The sequence below is a fragment of the Berghia stephanieae genome, chromosome 14 (assembly GCF_034508935.2).
Source record: "Berghia stephanieae isolate SIO BIC M18660-M18661 chromosome 14, UCSD_Bste_1.3, whole genome shotgun sequence".
Classification (NCBI taxonomy): domain Eukaryota; kingdom Metazoa; phylum Mollusca; class Gastropoda; order Nudibranchia; family Aeolidiidae; genus Berghia; species Berghia stephanieae.
In genome coordinates, this window is record NC_088373.1 from 32309521 (window position 1) to 32319846 (window position 10326).

The window sequence follows — 10326 nt, forward strand, 5'->3', positions numbered from 1 at the left end:
ATGAATGCGTTTCAAAGTCAGTTCCAACACCAGTCGGGTTATCAACCTCTTTTGCCGCAATCTAGAACATTTTTTTAAAAATCGGTTATTTCCCTTTCAGTGTTTTAACGTGTGAGAAATGAGCCATTTGATTATTCCCCTTGCATTGTTTTCAACATGTGAGGACCGCCGGTGTCCTGAGAGTTACTTGTTTTATACTTTGACGTTTTTAAACCAGTGGTGAGATCGACCCAACACGATGAATGGTCCAAAGCTTCTCAGGACTCTTTAAGATTGAGCTCATTTTAGTGTGTACGTGTGTTATAGTATTAGTTATGTGTAACACTTGTGTCAATTTTATTATTGTTGAGTATTTCTGTCTTAATTTACACGCGCAGGATAAAGCTTAGTTAAATTGTTTAATAGCAGTAGTATTATCAGCAGCTTATTATAGAAATGTGTAAGTGTGTTATAGTATTAGATGTGTGATGCATGTGTTCATTGTATGATTGCCATGTGTTTTACACACTTTGTAGTTATTTTCGTCTCAGATGGCTGATAGATCTATTGATAAGGTATAAATATAGATAACAAAAAGTTCATCTTTTAACGGCCTTATCCTAATGTGATGTATGTCAGTAGATACGAAGATACCGGTGCAGATTTTGCGGTTGCAATGTTAATCAGAAAAGTTTCCCGAAATTTGCGGCGATAGCTGTGCAAAAAAAAAAAAAAAGAAAGAAAAACTGCGTGACCAGATAAATGAGAAAGTAACAGGTGACATAATTGTCTTCAGATGATACAACGAGATAAATTGACACTTGTAACTACAAAATATATTTCGAGTCGATATTTTAAATCTCCTCTTGCCCTTGTCTGCAAACAAACACGTTTTAATAATAATAATAATAATAATAATAATAATAATAATAATAATAATAATAATAATATTAATAATAATAATATACTTATATAGCGCCCATTAATCCACTAGTAGTCGCTCTATGGCGCTTAACAATTACTCAGACTATATATAGACTAGCATACACACTAAAACGACTACACATGCACACCCGTACACTAAAATCCACATACAAAGCTTCTTCGCATCTGCCTACGCAAACATACATACACATTACCATACCATCCGCCCTAAATTAAAACAAAAAGCATATTAGCTGTCAAAATAAGATCTTCTAAATAATTGAGATTATTAATTTCAGAACTGGCCAGAAAACTCGTCTTTCAAATACCTATCGAATTAAACAAATTTCCATCTTGGAAATTCCTCTCAAATCAAAGATCTCTGCGACGTTTTCGGGGAAGTCCCGTGTTTGATTGTTCTTGCCGAGATAGCGGTCACTTTGTTTGTTTGTTTGTTTTTAAGGGTTTAACGGCGCTTGCAACACATTTAGGTCATATCAGCGCCAGTAAAAAGGAAGAAAATGGATAGTAAAAAGTTCTAGAAATACAATGAAAGCACTCAAGAGAAAGTAAGACAAAGGGGAACTTGGAACAAATAGGGATCAGATGAAGATTCCAAGAGCATACGACCAATGTAGGCCTACTTAGTTTGTGATCACCTATAAGTCTCATCCAGACACAAGCACAAAATCCAACAAAGAGGAATACACTCAAATGCTTACATTATACACTAAAAACAACAAATATAATAATACATAACAGAGAGATGATTTACAAGGAAAAAAAATTCATCTCCCAAAACAATAACTATGCATTTGACTGTTTCCCTCCCAGCCAAGACTCCAACCAGGGCCAGGACAAAATCAAGTAACCTCATTTCAAGACAAAGACAAAAAGCATGTTGGAAAACAAATATAAGGGGATAGAAGACACAGTATGGACCTCCCTGCCCGCTATGGGAGGTCAGGATCCCCACCCAGATGGCGGTCACTTTAAACGATCGATTTGTGAAGGACCGATTTTCTGGCCAATTTTTAAAAAAATATTTAGAGTAAGGCAGAATAAACAGATAACCCAGTGGAAAAAATACAGGAACGTCAATTTGTAACTATGTCAACATGGTTTATTGTAAGAAGGAAAAACAATTATTTAAAGAAAATTATTGTTCGATAGATAGATAGTATTATTGGGGAGTTGTTTTGTTTGTTTTATTTGATTTTTAAAAAAATTCTCTGTCTCTTCTATTTCTATAATAACTGAAATTTGATCATTTAACTCCAATCAAATCCTACATTTTCCTAAAAAACTTTTCAAAATAGAACAAAAATAATATATTAAATATCAAACATGTAACATAATAAACTTAATTTAATACTATCTATAATTGTCAAAACTAATAAATAACTTAGATACTGGCCCTAAATTGTCTCAGGAAACTAGTATATTAGTATAGGGCTGAAAGTAACCCAGAGGTAAACTACGATAAATCGGTATTATATAGTAAGTATAACCTAAAGCAAACATATAATCGGACTATAGAGGCCTATTGTGATACCCAAAGCAGCAACACTTAGCTAGTAGGATTAGACCCGGCGTCTATTATGGGATATCATAGGACAGCAACACTTAGCTAGTAGGATGAGACACGGCGTCTTTAGGGGATATCATAGGACAGCAACACTTAGCTAGTAGGATGAGACACGGCGTCTGATTATGGGATATCATAGGACAGCAACACTTAGCTAGTAGGATGAGACACGGCGTCTATTATGGGATATCATAGGACAGCAACACTTAGCTAGTAGGATGAGACACGGCGTCTATTATGGGATATTCATAGGACAGCAACACTTAGCTAGTAGGATGAGACACGGCGTCTGTTAGGGGATATTATAGGACAGCAACACTTAGCTAGTAGAATGAGACACGGCGTCTATTATGGGATATTATAGGACAGCAACACTTAGCTAGTAGAATGAGACACGGCGTCTGTTATGGGATATCATAGGACAGCAACTGCATAAAACACGCCTTAGGACAAGACAGCACACTTAGCTAGTAGGATGAGACACGGCGTCTATTATGGGATATCATAGGACAGCAACACTTAGCTAGTAGAATGAGACACGGCGTCTATTATGGGATATCATAGGACAGCAACACTTAGCTAGTAGGATGAGACACGGCGTCTGTTAGGGGATATCATAGGACAGCAACACTTAGCTAGTAGGATGAGACACGGCGTCTATTATGGGATATCATAGGACAGCAACACTTAGCTAGTAGGATGAGACACGGCGTCTATTATGGGATATCATAGGACAGCAACACTTAGCTAGTAGGATGAGACACGGCGTCTGTTAGGGGATATTATAGGACAGCAACACTTAGCTAGTAGAATGAGACACGGCGTCTGTTAGGGGATATTATAGGACAGCAACACTTAGCTAGTAGGATGAGACACGGCGTCTGTTAGGGGATATTATAGGACAGCAACACTTAGCTAGTAGGATGAGACACGGCGTCTATTATGGGATATCATAGGACAGCAACACTTAGCTAGTAGGATGAGACACGGCGTCTATTATGGGATATTATAGGACAGCAACACTTAGCTAGTAGGATGAGACACGGCGTCTGTTAGGGGATATCATAGGACAGCAACACTTAGCTAGTAGGATGAGACACGGCGTCTGTTAGGGGATATTATAGGACAACAACACTTATCTAGTAGGATGAGACACGGCGTCTGTTAGGGGATATTATAGGACAGCAACACTTAGCTAGTAGGATGAGACACGGCGTCTGTTAGGGGATATTATAGGACAGCAACACTTAGCTAGTAGGATGAGACACGGCGTCTGTTAGGGGATATTATAGGACAGCAACACTTAGCTAGTAGGATGAGACACGGCGTCTATTATGGGATATCATAGGACAGCAACACTTAGCTAGTAGGATGAGACACGGCGTCTGTTAGGGGATATTATACGATTCTTACACTCTTGGTTTTTGGAATTCCGGACGTGTTCCCAACCACAGCACGAGCATGCGAGTGCGCGTTGGGAACACAGTTCGAATTCCAAAACGCTAGAGAGTAATTTATTCTACCCATCAATCGATTCCTATTTCGTCGTCTTTGAAAACGTTCATATGATAATTATTTTTTAAATAATCCACTTTTTGTAAAAATTTAATGATTTATAATCTGATGTTTTTTGTTTTGTTTTTAAGGGTTTTACGGCGCTGGCAACACATTAAGGTCATATCAGCGCCAGTAAAAAGGAAGAAAATGGGATAGTAAAAAGTTCTAGAATTATAATTAAAGCACCCAAGAAAAGGTAAGACAAAGTGGAATTGATTCAAATAGGAAAACAGATGTAGATTTCAAGAGCACACTATCAAAGTACTTAGTTTGAGATCACCTAAAAGTCTCATCCAGACACAAGCACAGGTCCCAACTAAGAGGAATACACTCAAATGTTTACCAATCATATAATATAATATGTAAACTAGAGAGAGAGAGAGAGAGAGAGAGAGAGAGAGAGAGAGAGAGAGAGAGAGAGAGAGAGAAAGAGAGAGAGATGATTTACAAGGAAAAAAATATCATCTCCCAAAACTATAACATACATTCGACTGTTTCCCTCCCAGCCAAGGAACCCCGGCAAGGATCAGGAAAAACTAAGTAATCTCATTCCAAGACAATGACAGGAAACTATTGGAAAACGGGTATTGGGGGATAGAAGACACAGCATGTACCTCCCTGCCCACTATGGGAGGTCAGATCCCCACCCAGTCATAGGGGGATAGAAGACACAGCATGTACCTCCCTGCCCACTATGGGAGGTCAGGATCCCCACCCAGTCATAGGGGGATAGAAGACAAAGCATGTACCTCCCTGCCCACGCAGGGAGGTCAGGATCCCCACCCAGATTTATAATCTGACGTCACATATTAATATTATAAAAATGATATCATTACGCGTTACTATTTCGGGAGAGGGGTGGAATAATACTTTTTATTTACCTAAGCACGTTTAGAGAATGTGAGTAAAGAGTCTTTTCCAAGGACTTCAATATCCGTCGCCCAGAGCGGGATTCGACTCCAAGGTGTCCAGATCCGATGGCGAGTGTCATATCACAAGACCACATAGCCTTAGATCTAAATTCAGACCCAGACTGGACCCCTCTGACTGATCTGTGCAACCCCCCCCCCCCCCCCCCCCCCCCCCCCAATAAGAAGAAGAAGAAGAGAAGAAGAAGAAGAAGAAGAAGAAGAAGAAGAAGAAGAAGAAGAAGAAGAAGAAGAAGAAGAAGAAGAAGAAGAAGAAGAAGAAGAAGAAGAAGAACAACAACAACAACAACAAGAACAAGAAAAAGAACAAGAAGAAGAAGAAAATGATCGTTCTCCATACGTTTTCAATTATGGTGTACTAAAATACTAAAAATAAAGGCCTGGGTGGTTTGTAGGTATTTAAACCATTTCTCAGGTAAGCTGGAGCTTCCTGTGATAAACATTTGAAACACGCTATGGCAGTTTTATGTTTAAAACGTTCTTCAAATGGGAGTTGGTGGCGTTCATACAGTAGAGGAAGAGAGTGCACAAGGAAAATCCAAGATGTGTCTGAATGCTCTACCAACAGTTCTAATACATTGATTTCTGAGATTGGATATCTGTGTTTTGGTATTGAGATTCAATCTCATGTGTTGATCCAGATTTGAGGCTATTCTATTGTGCGCTTTTGGAAGTACCATTGGATAGAATCTTAGTAGTGAGACTTGGACGGAGTGTAAACAAGATAGATTTAAATTTTCAAATGGCTGACATAAATGGCTGACATAAACATTGAACTGTGAAAGCGTATAGTATAGAAGACTTCAAACTCATTAGTGGTTTTAGGAACTGTGTGGGTTTTTGAAAGGAATTTATTTTGAGAATACTGTGAGTACATTTGGACTTAAGCGTCAAATTGATCAGCTGACTGCTTGTACTCCAAGTCCAAGATGTTTGTTTTTGTTTTTAGGTGTTTAACGGCGCTTTCGACACAATTTAGGTCATTTAAGCGCCCGTTTCTGTCTTTATTAATTTTTATCGGCCTTGAGGGGCCATAGCTATCCCTAAGACAAGAAGTGGAAGCAGAAGCGATAGTGAGTGGGAATCGCAATCACAGGAAACCTTCCAAGGACAGCAATGGAGTTGATTTGAAAGTGGAACCTGTCAAAATTAAACGAACTTCTGACAATGAGACCGATTTTCATATATGTGACCCAACGTCTCAAAACAGTATTATGTCGGAACGAACCAGGTGCTTAAAACCGAAATAAATGTTAAACTGGTCAAAAATATAAATTGTTGTCATTAGCACCCTAAAATATGGTACCCATTCTCCTCAATAAAACATACAAACTCAATACAAGTCTGATATTTCTGGCTATAAATGCAATTTTCAATATCTTAGCCATCCCGACTTAATACCGTTTTGAGGCGAAGGGTCACATATGTATCCTGTGCGATAACAAATTTACAGAGCAATCAGATAGCCTTTTGCAGTGTGATAGATGTGACGGCTGGGCATGTACTGGTTGTCTGAACTTGTCGGCCGAGACGTACTGTGCCATTGCAAGGCCAGACCTTCGATGGTTCTGTGAATATTGTGTACAACCAGCGCTGCTCTCAGTAAAAACAGATAAACCCATTGAGGATAAGTGCAGTGAATTTCTTGGAGCTGCAGAAGCTAGAATTTCAAATACTGAATCTGAACTTACACACAAAGCTTCAATAGTGGATCTCAAAAAGTTGGAAAATAATGTGAAGTCACTGGAGGAGAAAATAGGCAAGCTATCAAGCACGCAAAATGAAGTTGAAACAACAATTGGCGAAGCCACTGCAATTTAGCGTCTGGCGGTGTCAAAGAGATGGCAGAACGTGAAGCACGAAAAAACAATCTAATTGTGTTCAATGTTCCGGTTCACAAATGTGAAGATCCTGAAGCTCGCAAGGAGGCGGATGCCAAATATTTTCAGAAGCTTTGTAGACAGGGTCTAGAGATTGAGGCAGGAGTTGGGTACAGGAAGATTGTCAGATTGGGGCAAAAGAATGACGATAATAGACCCATGAAGATTATATTATTTAACAGTGATCAAGTATCACAAATCCCAAAAGCAGGAAAGAACCTTGGATCAAAGCCTGAGTTTAAACAAATTAGTATTGGACGTGATCGTACCCATTTAGAAAGAGAAGAATCGCGAGCTCTTGTCAAGCTAAAACAACAGAAGCAAGCCGAATCAGACAGAAACGAGGAGAAGGCCCGGTGGGTCATACGACATATGAGCATAGTAAACGCCTACAGGGATACACCAACAGCGGTTATCCTCAACCCGGGCAAGGACAGGATGGAATCAATGCTAAAATGCATGTGTACAAATGTAGATACTTTGTTAAACAAGCGTTTAGAGTTGTCTCATTTTCTTTTACATGAGCAGCCAGATATTTTCTTTGTATCAGAAGTTTTACCAAAACATTTTAAGTGGGCTGTACAGAAAGTTGAAGTTGACATGGATGGTTATTGTTCATTTTCTAATTGTTTTGACAACCAAATTAACGGCCACAGGGGTATCATCATTTATGTGAAAGAGGAGACAAGAAATCACCCTGACACCGGACCAAAAGTTAGCTAATGAGAGTGTTTGGATTGAAGTGAAAGTGAGGGATGGTGAAAAATTACTAGCTGGATGTGCGTATGTCTCCAACTAGTTCCCCACTTCTACGCTGGATCACCACGTTGACGTCGTGTGGAAGCCTAAGTACCTCAATGACCCAAAGGGCACAACCAACCTAGATGAAATCCTGTTGGAACGGCCGATGGAGAGATGAAAGCTAAGAGTGGTCCAAAATCGGTATCCGGACTGAGACACTGTCCCACTCCCGGATGCACGCCTCCAATTTCATGAAGAACACCAGACGATGGTATCACGCTGGCTCGGCCATCGCCCAGCATAAAAAGGACCGCTCATCCGTTGCCAAGAATCCAGTGGATGTGAAAAATAAGCGAGGTTCTCCACCAAATAATGCAAAACCAATCGGCACTCAGATCAACCTAATATCTCTGAATGTAGAAAGTCTTTCAATGACCAAATGCGAATACCTCGCACAGATCCTTGATAAACATAATGCTGACTTATTATTCCTACAAGAGACGCACATAGGTCCTGCTGCTGCACCATCACGATACTCCATCGCAAACTATACGTTGGTCGCAAAACTCGAATATGAAAAATATGGCACCATGATCTATGCCAAAAGACCATCTCTGGTCACAATACTTGACTCAACCATTACCCAAGACAATACATGCATACGACAAAAATCAAAATGGAAAATACCACTCTGATGACCATATATAAACTACCCCTCACCGATTGGCCAACAACCCTACTCCCAACCCTTTCTCATCCAGCCATTATAACAGGCGACTTCAACAGCCAGCATACAGATTGGGGATACAGGAGTAGCAATAAAAATGGTGAAACGATTTCATCTTGGACAAATCAGAACAACCTCGAACTCAAATACAGTCCACTAGAAAAAGGGACTTTCTCCTCAGCCAGATGGCAAAAAGATTACACCCCTGACCTTGTATTTGTCACTAGAGAAGGAAACCATAGACCCCTGGTTTCCTTCTCTAGTGACAAATACAAGGTCAGGGGTGTAATCTTTTTGCCATCTGGCTGAGGAGAAAGTCCCTTTTTCTAGTGGACTGTATTTGAGTTCGAGGTTGTTCTGATTTGTCCTCGTGAAAATTGGACTAACAATACCAATGTCAGCATCCCTCCCTAAATCAAGATGGAACTTCCAAAAGGCAAAATGGAATGCCGCCCACGATTCTTCAACGTGTCAAGATGTTTGATTGATTCCGTGAATTTGCCTCTTTTTGAGGTCGAAAATTTATTGCGATTATCCGAAGTTTGTTGCAATTAACCAGTGACTTTTATATAGAATTAATTCCATTTCTTTAGAAATGTTGCAATTAACCTAAAATGCAATTAACCGAGTTGTGATTATCCGGAGTGGACTGTATTATTATTATTTTTATTATAATCACTATTATTATTATTATTGTTATCATTATTACTGTTCTTCTTCTTCTCCTTCTTCTTAATATCACTTTCATCATTATGTCCTTTTTATCATTATTTTTTGTTTGTTTATGCTTTTAAGGGTTTTACGGCGCCTGCAACACATAAAGGTCATTTTCAGCGCCAGTAAAAAGGAAGAAAATGGGATAGTAAAAAGTTTTAGAATAACAATTAAATCACCCAAGAAAAGGTAGACAAAGGGGAATTTGTCCAAATAGGAAACAGATGTAAATTACAAGAGCACACTATCAAAGTACTTTGAGATGACCTTAAAGTCTCATCGAGATACAAGCACAGGTCCCAACTAAGAGGGATACACTCAAATGTTTACAAATCATATATATGTAAATAAAACAATACAGTGTATAACAGAGATGATTTACAAGACAAAAAATATTATCTCCCAAAACTCATAAGTATACATTTGACTGTTTCCAGCTAGGGTATCCAGGCAAGGCCTGGACAAAACCAAGTAATCTCATTCCCCGGACAAAGACAGAAAGCAATGTTGGAAAAGAAATATAGGCGGATAGAAGACACTCAGTAAGTTCCTCCCTGCCCACTATGGGAGATCAGGAACCCCATCCAGTATCATTATTGTTGCTGGTGCTTTTATTTTTCAAACTAAAAACATTTCTCAACAGAAAAGAGGTGATTCCGTAATTATTATCTTTAACAAATTAGGTTCATGAAAACATCTTATAAAATAATTGATAACGACATAATTGCAGCCTGGTAATTATTATAAGACCAAATTACTTTCAGTTGTCGGCTAAGCTGAAGTCAACACATGAAACATCCATAATTACCATGCAGCAATTATGGATGTGTCATGTGTTGACTTCAGCTGAGTCGTCTACTTTTAGTAAATAGGTCGTATAACCATTTACATAATATGTAAGAATGTGTATAGATGTAGAATATAACATCTGTGGTAGTCTTTAAAGAAAATATTGTGTGCCTCCCCTCCTCCCCCTTCTCTCTCTCTCTCTCTCTTTTTTTTTTCTCTCTATCAATCTATCTGTCTACAAATCTGTCTATCTATCTATCTGTCTATGCATCCATGAATCTATGTATCTATCTGTCAGTCTATGTATCTATCTATCTATCAATCACCGTGTTGACTCCATTCCATTCCATTGAAAAGCTAGAGATTACACACTGGTTCGTTCGCATAGTGCAGATAAGCAATATTCTGACATGGCAGTTTGAAAATAAAAAAATCACAAATTTTACAAGCTAAAAACAGCAAAATTTGCACACACAAAAATTGCATAATTGCGATTAA